The sequence below is a fragment of the Microtus ochrogaster genome, chromosome 10 (assembly GCF_000317375.1).
Source record: "Microtus ochrogaster isolate Prairie Vole_2 chromosome 10, MicOch1.0, whole genome shotgun sequence".
NCBI lineage: Eukaryota > Metazoa > Chordata > Mammalia > Rodentia > Cricetidae > Microtus > Microtus ochrogaster.
The window spans coordinates 37,876,539-37,889,702 of NC_022016.1; positions in this window are offsets into that span (position 1 = coordinate 37,876,539).

Sequence of the window (13,164 nt, forward strand, 5' to 3'; positions counted from 1 at the left end):
TGGTGGTCCTGGATTACATAAGAAAGGTTGCTGAGCAAACTATGTAAAGGAAGCCAGTAAGCAGCTCCCCTCCATGGCCTCTGCATCAGCTCCTGCCTCCAGGTTCCTGCTCTGTTTGAGTTCCTGTCCTGACTTCCTTCAGTAATGAACAGCTGTTTGGAAGTATAAACCAAACAAATCCTTTCCTCCAGAAGTTGCTTGGGTCATGGCTGTTTCATCGCAGCAAGAGTTCCCTTAACTGGGACCGTTGCTGTGCCCACAGCAACTGTCCTTATCAGAACACACACCCCGCTTCAGTTCTGAGCTAGGCTGACTCCCCCGCTTTACAAACATTCGTTTCAAGAGGCAAACAGTAGGCTGAAGAGTCTGAGAAGCAAGCCCAATGATGACAGGCTGTGCAAGACTGGAACCAACAGGTGAGCAGAAGAGAAGCTGCCTCCGGGAAGAGACTAGACCTTCTCCAAGTATTCCGGTACCCACAGGAGGATTCCCGTTTTGAACATCTCTCCATCCCCAAGATCATCCACTCCATCCCATGCATCAGCTCCTGTGGTACCCTGTGCCTTTGCCTGTGCCTCCCATTACAACTGCCCATCTTTCCCTCAAGCCGGAGGAAAATACGCTACTGGAATTTCGGGATGAAAGGAAGGGCTCCTGCAGCCCCATCAAGCTAGACTCAGCTATCCATCTCAGTATACCAACCAGGAAGATGGATAAAGGGTGGCCATTAGAGTAAGGAGATGGTAGAGTGCATTAGACAGAAAACTAGATGGAGAATACTGAGATTTAAGAATGGAGGAGGTGGGCAGGCAGGGAAGAGGGGGAAGAAGAGGGAACCAAAACTAAGGATATGTAAAAGAGTCATAAGGAAGCTTACTGTTTCATAAGCTTATTTAAAAATATAACTTAAATAAAAATGAATTTGAGCCAGTGGTGGTGGTATACTCCCTCAGTCACAATACTCAGGAGGCAGAGGCAGGTGGATCTCTGAGTTTGAGGCCAGCCTGGTCTACGGAGCAACTTTAAGGATAGCGGGCCTCCACAGAGAAACTCTGTCTTGAAAAGAATTTGATGTTGAACAGAGGTAGCCTATATAGACGGATAATGATTCTCGCAGAGACCCTGGGTTATTAAATGTGTGGAGATATGTCTCTAAGCATTGCTGGCTAGGCGTAGGATATTTCTCTAAGAGCTGTTGGCCAGAGAGTCCCTGGAGCCCCCACCCCCACCACACCAAGCAATATGGTCCGTTGCAATTGCTCTTGCTTGTCCACCAGTACTCGACGAGAAGACCCTATTGCTGAAGGTACCACAAAGTTTGACCCCAGAGCATAGAGTCATCAAATTGGAGGTGAACTAGAGGCATTATCCCTACACCGAAGCTTCATAGTTCCAGAAAGAGCTATTCAGGCTGCTAAATCAACAGTTTTATCCAATTGTGTATGAATCCTGTGAGCTACCACAAAATATCCCTGCTAGTGCAACAATGGCAAGGCCATTAGAAAGATAACTGCTCAATTTGTGGTTGGTTTTGAGGCCGGGCTCCATGGGAGGGAGATCACACTAGTTCTATAAAGCTGTCAAGAGCCAATAGCTGGGGAAGTTCTAAGACCTTAGTGAGGAAACCTCCTACTGTTGTTTGCCAAAATAGTCATGTTGTGAAGCCGCCTTCTAAATAGTCAGGTTTGTCTCCACAGACGACTTCTATGCTTGGTCTTCAGCAGAGACGCCACTTGCTGCCGCAGGTGGTGGTAATGCAGACACCTATAACTAGCAGAGGTGCCGAGACTAAGTGATGGTGGAGTGCTTGAACTTCAATGGGACAGCAGAATCACCCCATCCAAGCAAGGCTCGGAGATGAAAGAGCCAGATGATGGGAAGAGGCACAGAAAAGAAAAAGCGATTCCATGCACAAAGCCGTTATACTAAGGAACTCACTGGAGCTGTGGCTATCTTCACAGGGCATGCTCAAGATTGGGGCCATCAACATTTCATCCTGGATGAGAGGGTGACCTGTGAGGTGAGGCCCCATAGCTCCCTGAGGGACCATTGGCAGCTAACAGTTGCTAAGGGAGGCAGTGTGGTTTTCTTCGGGGGAATAGCCCCTAAGAAGTTGCCCTTGCTGCTGTAAATAACCTCCCATCCATGATTGGCAAGGAACTGTAATTCAACTCAGTGGGCCACACACAAAAACAAGACATGACGGTAGGAGGGGACTGGTTAAAACAAAGTTTCCCAGTGTGTGTGGGGGGATAGATGGAAGGTGAAAATGACTAAAATTCATTATGTGAGTATATGAAACTGTCAGAAGAGTACTTAAAATTGTAAGTAATAATAAATTAATTAAAATAATTTTTAGTGAGTCGGTAGAAAGTTTTATGTCAACTTGACACAATCTAAAGTCATCTGAAAGGAGGGAACCTCATTTGAGGAAATGCTTCCACAAGATGCAGCTGTACGGTATTTTCTTAGTGATTGATGGTGGAGGACCCAGCCCAGTGTGGATGGTGCCATCCCTGGAGGAGGGGTCCTGGGTGCCAGTGAGCAGCACCCTCCAAGTGTTCTGCATCAGCTCCTGCCTCCGAATCTCTGCCCTGTTTGAGTTTCATGCTGACTGCTTTCCAGGACAGTGTGGTATAGAAGTGAGTATAAGCTAAACAAATCCTGTCCACCCAAAGCTGTTTTTGATCATGGTTCATCATAGCAATAGAACCCTGACTAAGAACAAGAAACCCAGGGAAAGGCTGGGGATGTAGCTCTCTGGGCATAGTGCTTGCCAGACACACATGCAGCCCTGGGTTCAATTCCCAGCATGACGTACATCAGGCATGGTGGTGTGTGCCTGTAGTCCTAGCACTTGGGAGATGGAGGCAGAAGAATCAGAAGTTGAAGGTCACCCTTGGCTTCAGAGCAAGTTTGGTGCCAGCCTGGGTTACAAAGGACCCTGTCTCAATAAGAAAGAGATCAAGAGGAACATACTTTTAATCTCAGTACTTAGGACACAGAGGCAGGCAGATCTCTGTGAGCATGAGGCCAGCCTGATCTACATAGCAAGTTCAAGACCAACAAGGGCAGAATATTGAGACTTCATTTCAAAAAAGAATAAGAGAAGGTGAAAAGCAGAAAGAGATTCGATCAACATGGCCATATTGGGAAGCACAGTTGTGCAAGGAATATAGTTCAGTGATAGCACATTTGCTTAGCATGTCTGAGGCACGAATAAGTTTAATTCTCAGCCTGTTTTTTAAAAAGAAAAAAGAGAGAAGGAGTCTTGTGTGGCCAAGTCTGTCTTTGAGGCACTAACATAAGCAAAATAAAGAAATGGGGCAGGAGAGCAAGGGGCGCGCATGACCAGTCAGCCCCAGTCAAAGTGTGGGCTGACTGGCCACTTTCTCACTTCGGGCTCTACAAGGTGCTCAACAGACATCCTTATGGCTTGAGGGAATACATTAGTGCTCCAAAGATAGCCCCGCTCCAGTGCACAGCTTTGCCATCATAGATACTTTTCCTCATTTCTGGGTGGTCTGTCAGCTCGCTGCTGGGGTGGTTTCACTCCTTCATCATAAAGGTCTTTATCACTTTTGTAGTTGCTGGAATCCAAAGTGACTTCAGGTGGAGGGCAATGCCTAGAGATCTCGAGGAGCCTTCTGGGGGTGTCTTGAACAGACATTGTAAAAGCTCACTTAAAGTTACCTGTACAAATGCCTTTCCATCACGGCACTTCTGAACCTAATGCTTGGGTATTTGATGTGTGATGTTTGTTTGGGGGAATGCTGAGCTCTCAGAGAGCCAGGGAACCCTCTGTAGGACTGTGGAGAGAAGAATGTGTGTACATGTGGAAACGGGGTGCCTGCAATGCATTGTTAGTCTGAAACAACACATGTGTACATCTGGATGATGAGATGTGCTTTCTCTGGATCTCGTTCCTCATTGGTGCTGGGCCTGCCTGTTGGGAAAACACAAGGGGCTAATTGATTCTTAAGGGGCTCAGGGTACAAAACTGTTATAGGTCTTAGTCCATAGCCAAAGGCTCTGAAACAAGGATTCTTAGCAAAGAATCATTGCTTGTTGGAAGAAGAACAGAGTCTTGCCATACAGCCTTGACTGGCCCCACACTCACTATTATAGCTCAGGCCGGCTTTGAACTTGCAGCAATTCTCCTGTCTCTGACTCTTGAGTACTGGTATTATGGGCAGACACCACCACACCACTAATAAATACATTTACCAATGCCCAATAGGACAAAAAGGAAATGGGGCTGGGACCTGAGGGGAAAATGAGGCTGAACAAGAGTCTGACAATAGGTGTACTTCCGTAGTGGGTAACTCTGGGGACAGAGGATATCAAATCAAAGTTGCATAGCCACCAGCAGCATGACAGTTGGAGTATGCACTGACCCTCACACTCAGCCTGCAGCTCTTCGCCTTCTGCAAGCTGCAGGGAACAGCGGTCCTCAGGCTCTGTTGCTTCAGGCCAGCAGAAAAAAAAACTGTGACAATCCTGAGAGAGAGAAAGAGAGAGAGAGAGAGAGAGAGAGAGAGAGAGAGAGAGAAAGAGAGAGAGATCCTACAAGAAGCCCCGAGGCTGGGATTCAGCACTGGGGAAGGCAGCTAGCAGCAGGGCCTACACGGAGATGGCCAATGAGTTGCTCTGGCACAGAAAGCAGGGCCTGACTGCCGGAGTTGCTGGAGGAACCTGTTCCCTGGCCTCCAGGGTGAGCTTTACCTCTTTGGTTGTGTCTTCCTGGCTGCTGATCTAGGCCTGGGGTGCCTTGGAGAGCTAGGTGGCTCTGTCCCCAGGATGTGCCTCTTCTCTCCCACCCTCTCCTCCACTCTGGGATGCCTTTGGTCTTCATAATCATTCCAGGCTGCTATGGCACATAAGATTCATGATGACCCTCAGATCTTCAGGGTCCCACAGAAGCCGTTCGGGGCAAGTGCCATGCCATCAATAGAGGAACCCCCTGATTGTGTAACTTACGTCTATTATTTTGCTTTTCTTTTTTTTTTTTTTTTGGTTTTTCGAGACAGGGTTTCTCTGTGGCTTTGGAGCCTGCCCTGGAACTCACTCTGTAGACCAGGCTGGTCTCGAACTCACAGAGATCCGCCTGCCTCAGCCGCCCGAGTGCTGGGATTAAAGGCGTGCGCCACCATCGCCCGGCCTATTTTGCTTTTCTTTTCACTGTTTCCCATCATTTTCATTCATGAGCACACAACATCTGAGATTCGGTCCTGTCTTCCTTCCTATGCCCATGTTACATAGGGCTCTGGCCACTGTGGCAACAGGGATTGCCTGTGAGACACGGAGGATCTCGTCAGAACATTGGCCACCCTTTTTGTAGATTGCCTAAAGTTTGCAGATTGCTTCTGACCTTCGCTTTGAAGGGGTAAGAGGAGAGCAAAAGGCATCACAGAATCCAGGTGTCCTATGTCCCAAAGAACCACTAGCTGCACCCGTGAAGTCCCCACAGCCCTTGCAGCCCAGATGGATGTGTTGTGGACTGAGTTTCTATGGGTCCCGTATATCTACACTAAAGTCTAAACCACAGGATGATATTAAGTGTTGAAGTCTTTGGGTAGCAATTAAGTTTAGATGAGACCCTGAGTGTCCATGTGATGAGACTGGTGAGAAGACGAGGAGGAAGAGGAGGAAAGGATGCTGAGCATACACACTTACTCTGCACAAGTATATATGCATAGGGAGGCACGGCTGGAATCCTGCTCTAATCCTCTCCACCTTACTCAATTGAGATAGGCTCTCTCACTGAACCAGTAACTAGCCCGGCAGCCAGCAACTGACCTTAGATTGTCTTTACCCCACAGTGTTAGGATGTGCACAGCCGTGCATGACTCTTTGTGTGGGTGCTGGGATCCAAACTCACATTCACACAGGAAGTGATCTTACCTACTTAGAGTGTGTCTTCTATGTCTGTAGAATAGAGATGACCACGGCAACTTCTTCCCAGACTGTAAGGATTTGATGAGTTATGAAGCATACATAGATTCATGTCTGACATATATGTAAATTCTATATGGATGCATTATAATTGTTATAAGGATTCATAGGGACTGGGGTTGGGTAGTTAGGCTTACGATTGGATAGGGTGGCATTGGTGGAGCATTAGCAGGAACAAAGTGGAGTCACTAATGCCAAACTCCACGAAATGAAACCAAGTAGCCACGAAAGAAGGATTCTCCCACATTCTGCTCTCCTACAGAAGCTATGCAAGGAATGCCTCAAAAGCCCTGAATCGCAGGCAAGCCATTGTTGGACAGTAACATGTCTCACCATGGCTATCTCCACCAAAGAACTCTCTCACTAGCTCCTGCTCCAAAAGTCCCAAAGACCAGTCATTTTTGTTTGAAGGTGGTGGACATAGCTTTTTTTTCTCCTGGAAGGCTTCCCTTCGTACCAACCCTCTTGGATATGCCTGTGGCCCACTATAGCACGCATATGTGGAGGAGACTGTTGAAAAGGTAGGGACCAGTTAGCCGATGGGATGAACTCACAGCCTGTCTTCCTAGGATTGTCTCCCAGAACCTTTACATCTGCATGTATGGGGAATTACCCACATCCGGGACTTTCCGTCCTCTCCCTAGGACCCCACAGTTGTTAACAAAAGACCGGCCTGTGGTCTCTTACCTTGGGTTGGATAGCTCAGGAGCATGATGGGACTTCTTCTGCTCCCCTCCAAGCCCCTGCCTGAGACCACATGGCTGCTGGACTTCCTCCCTTCCTCCCTAGTTTCTTCCCCTCCTCTGGGACCAGGCACTAGGAAACACCTCCTTCAACAACCCCCATATGTGAACCTTCATCTTGGGGTTTGCTTGGAAAGCCCCCCTCACAGTCTATTTCATAAAAACAAGAGTTTTGCACCATCTGAATCCAGTATCAGGCAGCTGCTGAGCACTCTCGAGTCGGATCATTAAGGGAGGCAGGAGGAAAGGATACAATCCCTGCAGCAGGGAAATGGGCTGCAACAGAGCAGCCCCTGGAGGCTTGGCTTCTGGGGAGTGTGCATATGTAAGTCTCCAACCTGAACAGAGAACCAAGCCACGAGCCAGCAGACCAGAGAGAAAGCTTCCGTAAAAATAGACCGTGGAGCAGTGAGGAGAGGCTGCCTGGACTAACTGCCCTGTGGACCTCTAACTACCTGGCTGCGAACACCTTCAGGTCAAGGGAGGGAGGGAGGCAGAGAGGAGCCCAAGGTGCTGCTGGGTCAGGAAAGGGAAAACACTTGCTTCAACAGACAGCGCCTGGTTGGAATGAGAATGCCAATGGAGAGTTTTCACAGATTGGATATTAACAGGGTCCTGGAAAGAGAGAGAGATTGAGAGGAAGGCAAGCCGGAGGGAGGGAGGGAGGGAGGGAGGGAGGGAGGGAGGGAGGGAGGGAGGGAGGGAGGGAGGGAGGGAGATAGAATGAGGGGGGAGACAGATCCAGAGAGAGTGAAAGAGATACAGAGACTGGAAGAGAGACAGTCTTGAGAAACAGAAGCAGCGTAAACAACAGGAAAAATGTGGGGTAGACAGGGTGGTAGAGAGAATGTCGCATAGTCCGAGAGATGCCAGAGAATGTTTTTAAAGGAACACGAAGCCCCAATGTAAGAACAGTGGCAGACCCACAGCCTGTCCAGACAGAGGGCTTGACCTGGGTCTAACAAAACCTTCAGGGCTCTGGAGGCCCAGTTCAACCCTGTGCACAGCTGCAGGTCTAAGCCAGGCCCTCCCTGGCCCACTACCCCATGCTTCCGTTTCCAGAGCCAAGCTGGAGCTTAAACCCTTCTATCAAGCAAAGCCGACGAAGCCCTCCCTCCATGTAGCAGAACAGGCCTCCTTAGCAGCAGGGTTACTACCAGAGAGGGGCCAGTAGGGTAGCATTGTCAGGGAACTTGTTTTCCCTGGAGCTGAAGCTGTTCAGATGTGCCGTGAGCAATTGCTACTCCACTCACCTCCCCCGGCAAATTATTCTGCTGGAGTTTCTTCCAGCGTTTGGAGCTGCGCTGCTGTAAATGCCAGAAATCATGTACATTAAGCCCGGAGTGACGGCAGGCTTATGGATGGATTTACCTTCAAACAGAGGCCGCTGAGGCACCCAGCGTGGGGGGCGGCACTTTATGGATGCTGCTCTCTGCTTGCCGAGGCCTTAAGCGGTCGAGTTGGCCACGTAATCAATTTCTCATGTAGGCCTGGCTCTGGGCCATGTGCTCCCAGGCAGGGCTTTGGGACACAGCCCTGTACCTACTACATTCCTGGAGTCCTTGTCCACACCCCTTAGGAGAGGAACTTTTCCCATGTGTCTGAGGTGCAGGCAATGAGGTGGGTGGGGGTGGGGCGGCTGGACAACATTAAAACTAAGGAGCAATGCCTGGGAGGTCGAAGGCCTTCCCCCTTTACAAAACTCTTCCCAGGGCTTTTTGCAAGAGGGGTAGCCACCCTCAGCCCCCTTTCATCGCCAAATCTGAACCAGAGGCTTCCCCAGGCCATGATGCCCTGAACCATGCTGCCCTCCCCCTCCAACTTCACTCCCACTGCGAGTAGCGGCTCCTCTCCTCTGGAAATGGAGGCCTGCGTCACTGGCTTTGCTGTTTCTCCTGAATGATTACTTCTGTGCTGGCTGCTCTGTCGCCCCATCCCCCTTACTGTAGTCAGCCCACACCCCTCACCATCTTCCACTTTAATGTCCCAGGATTTCTCCCGCAAGAAAGCCTCCACTCAGCCCTCCAGCTGGTGCTACCAGCGCCTTCGTCCTCAATGGCTAAGTGTCCCAGGGGTGGACCTATCAGGGTCCCCTCTCATACTCTGGTTTTCCAGATAACATCTTAGAGCCCACGGCCCTTTCCTGTGAGGTGGCTTTGACACTATTAATGGAGAAGTAAAGTCTGGGCTCCCCTTCCTGAAGTCTAACTGTGGCAAAAGTGACCCTATATGTCAATTAGCTTCTGAACTTCTCAGAACTAGAACTCTCATGGGCTATGTCTTGCTACACAAGGCCCCCAAGTTGTGAGAAAAAAAAAAAAAAAACAAAGGAGCTGACTTGAAAAGAGTACACGGAGGGCCTGCGAGAAATGGCCAGCCAGTGTCGCTCTCTAGGTACCCCAGCCCCAGCTCCCTTCCAACCAGCTGCTGTCCGGGGCCCCGCAGAGCTCATACAATTTCTGACACACACAAAACGGCGGGAGATAATACAATGCCTGGTTTTGTTTCAGACCGCTAAACTGTGGGGTGATTTGTCACACAACAACAGGGAACCAGAAGAGCTTTCATGTCCACAAAACCAGTTTTCAAAGGTTAATGAGTCTTAATACAGTAAAAAATACAATAAGACATACGGTAATGCCAAAACAAGGCGCAACAATCCAATCTTTCTTTAATCATCAAAAGGCATTTGCAGCATTGCAGAGCACAGCGTGTTGAGTATCAATTCTCATTGCATGGTGTCCAGGGATCAGAGAGAGGTGTCTAAGCCTCCGCAGCTCCCAGGCCCTGCATGGGTTCATTCACAGCCCCGCACTGGAGAGCACACGTGACTACAATTGTTTGCCACTTGACTCTTGGGAAGTAAAGAACAAGCGTACAGAGGCAACATTTGTCCCTCAAAGCAATTCCCATGCGTCATCTATTCCAACGTTTCCAAACCTTTATGGTGCCGAAAATGGTGCCCTCCACCAATGAAAGGAGTTTGGGTGGTGACAGTGAGGGGTGTGAATCTTTTTTTTTTTTTTTTTTTTTTTTTGCTTTCAGACATGAGGACTAAATTTCTCCTTGGTCTAAGCAGTATGTCAGAGGGAGTTTGCAAGGCTTCACTTCTACTGAGGATAGACTTGGGCTTTTTCTTCTCACTCAAGCTGAAGGGCATGCTTGGAGCAGCAAGGGGACTGCCGAACTTATGGGATGCAAGTGGAATGTGTTGGAACTGAGCTGACCTGAAGCAAGTTATTGGGCTTTGCCGTGCCCTTGTTTTGTTTATCTCTAAAGTGGCGACAGCAGGAGGACTTTCTCCGTGCGACAATGTTAGGATTAAATGAATCCATATATGTAAAGAGCTGAAAGCAGAGCCTGTTGGGTACAAGTGCTCCAGACATGCTACCCACCACTGATTCCTACTGTTGTCTTGGGATTCCAGGCTTCTGGCTTTAGCAGGTCCTGTTTTAAATGTTATCCGTGGTCTAACTGTCAGATAAAATATTTACCCTTCTTTCATTACCTCTCCGCAGCCTTAGCTCTGCTTCCTAATTCTCACGTGGGCACGCACACGCTCACACCCACACCCACACTCAATAATTGGTCCTTGTTTGCCACAGGCCACACTGCGGTAATGCATTAGTGCGGGAGGAACAAGCTGCTTTATCTTCCTCTCCAGGCACAAGTCTGTGTGGGGAAGATGGATGTGGAGCATCTGCCTACATTGTCAGAAGAAAACACACATCAGGGATGGCTCTGCAGGCCCCAGAGAAGCCAAGCAGGGAATATCCCCGGAGGCCTGACCCCATCTGTCCTGGAAGGCCTCGGAGGCCAGTCCTGTGGGTTGTTCCTCCTTCTGCCCCTCTCTTAAGCCCAAACGTTCAATGTTTGTCGCTTCTGCCAGCTCCAGTCCTCAGCTGCCTGTTGAGTCTGCTGCAGGCTTGCTTGCTTGTAGGCACAGTCTCCAGGGGGACAAATACAGTGCTTGTCAGACAGAGGCGCAGGGACAGGAGGGAGCCACAGTGATGAAAGACACACACAGCCATGCCTTCCAGAAGCAAAGTGAACCTCTATTCAGATTCCGTTCTCGTGACAAATCTGACCCCAAGGTGGCTCTGCTGGACCAAAGCTGTCTCTGAGTGGGCTAACCCAGTAAAACCCTGCTGTCCACAAGCAGCTGGAAAGACCTCAAGAGCCCAGCAGGCCAGGGCACCAGGCCACTTACCATGCAAGACATTCACAGCTGGCATTGTGAGGTCCTGGGGGTCCACTGCCAAAATAGATTGATGCCACAATATTTAGGAAGGAGATGAATCCATCTCATTTGGAGGAGTACATCTAGCAAAACGAAAACAAGTACTCTCTAGCACTGGATTCATTTTCCAGGGTTCGGTTTGATTTGCCTTTGAGTCATTTAACATGTATTTATAGAGTAACAACCACAGGCTAGGCACTGCAGTTGGCTTGAGTCCTTGTCCCGCGAAAGTTCTATGTCTTTTTCTCTTCCATAAGGCAACTTACTGGGAAGTAATTGCACAGGGAATTACAGCATCTGCCAGAAGCTGCCTCCCGGACCTCTGACTCTAGGGGACATAAGACAGTGAGCTCCCATGGCCCCAGCTGCAGCTCTGAAATCTATGAGGTCTCTTCAGCCAAGACTATGTAGCTCCCACTGAATTTTCCCAGATTATACAGAGGTGTGCCAGCGTACAAAGGCAGGTCTGCCTGAAGGCACGAGAGTCTTCTAACAGCCAGCTTTGGTTTGAGCCCAGTCTCTAAGACTTGCTGAACCTTCTATAGAAAGTAAAGCACTCCACTCTGCGATGCTGCCACCTGCTACCCTCTGTGCCCTCTCTCCTTCACTCAGGTGAGACGCAGTCTTTCGGCTCTTGTGGGTATTTCCTTAATCAAATCCTTATCCATCCAGTCCTACTCCTGCATCTGTTTCCTCCTCCGTCTGCGAAGACTGTTTAGATGGAACGTCCTGTTGGTTTCAGCCAGGGACTCTTGAAGAGGATTGCACTGTTATCTATTGGACCCCTTGCAGCCCCCTGTGGTAGCCTGTTCATTAAGAGCCTCTTCATGCACTCTGAGTCTCCCTGATAGATTCTAGGCACTGTAACAACTTACAGCATCCCCAAGGCTCCTGACTATGGTGGCTCTCAGCAGATGTTGCTGACCCATGGCGGGGAGACACTTGACATCAAACTCTCCCATCATATTTCAAGAGCCTCTGATTTATTAATATAATTAACAACTATTGCACAATGATCTCATTGCTCCGTGCGAGGCTTTATCTAGGGCCTGACTCTGGGTACGCACTCCACCACCAAGAGAAGCTGTCCCCCACCACTCGCCCATCCATCTACCCAGAGACCGGATGCCCTTCTCCAAATGACAGCTCTATCGCTTGCTCCCCCTCAGGAGCCCCTCCTCCTTTGTGAATTGGAATCAAGACATTTACAGGCAGCACACAAAGATCAGACCTCAGCAAGTGCAAGCATTTTCCCAAAGACAACTGCTGCCCAGGTTGAGATATTCCAGGCACATGGCTTAGTAACAAAGTCCAGCTTGGCCGGGCTCGAAGATGATATATTCAACCCCTCTTTTTTAATCCTATCCTGTTTTACGCTCCCCCAAACCATTTCTTTCCTCTGTACGTCTCGGCTTCGTGGTACTTGAAAAACAAGGCCTCTGGGCTCTCATCCAGGACACATCGTAGGCTTCCTCTGACCCTCTGAGTCTGATCCATCTTCCCCAGCCCCCACATGAGGAAATGTTCTCTCTAGCTCGCTTGGAGATGAGGCTCTACATACTAAACAGAAAGCCGCCGGCTGGCTGGCCAGGGACCTCACGCGAGTTACTTGGCATCTGCAATCTTCAATTCCCTCTTCTGTAAAACAGGGTCACTGGGAGGATTAAAGGGAAGAATGAATATGAAAACGACTGTAAATCCTCACTGCCCAAAGTGTGGTCCTTGGGTCTAAAGCTGCAACCTCATACCCAGGGTGAGCCTTCGCCCTACATAATTCGTGAATACCACACAGTTGGACTCGCTTTGCTTTAAGAGTTTTAGGGAGCACAGAGTGCTTCTCTCTGCTGTATTCAGTTGCTTCATCTCCTTTGTGCAATTATTCTGTCAGCACTCCCCAAACACCATTTCCATTGCCTCAGCAAAAAGCCTGGGCCAGAGGGTGAACTTGACAATATCGGTACACTTGCAGGGGAGCCGCTTATCATAGCTTCATGGTCAAGGATCGTGGTGTCCCGCCCACCAGGTGTGAAGAAGGGCTGGAAATGGACAAAGGGGAGAGAGCAGGAATAAAACCAGAATAGTTCCCTCTAGTTTCGGGCACTGCTGAGTGGGAAACTGTCCCCATCCCATGAGCCTGCTGTACAACACATTACCTGCAGTCATGGCAGTGCTCAGTGCTCGCTCTCTCTCTCTCTCTCTCTCTCTCTCTCTCTCTCTCTCTCTCTC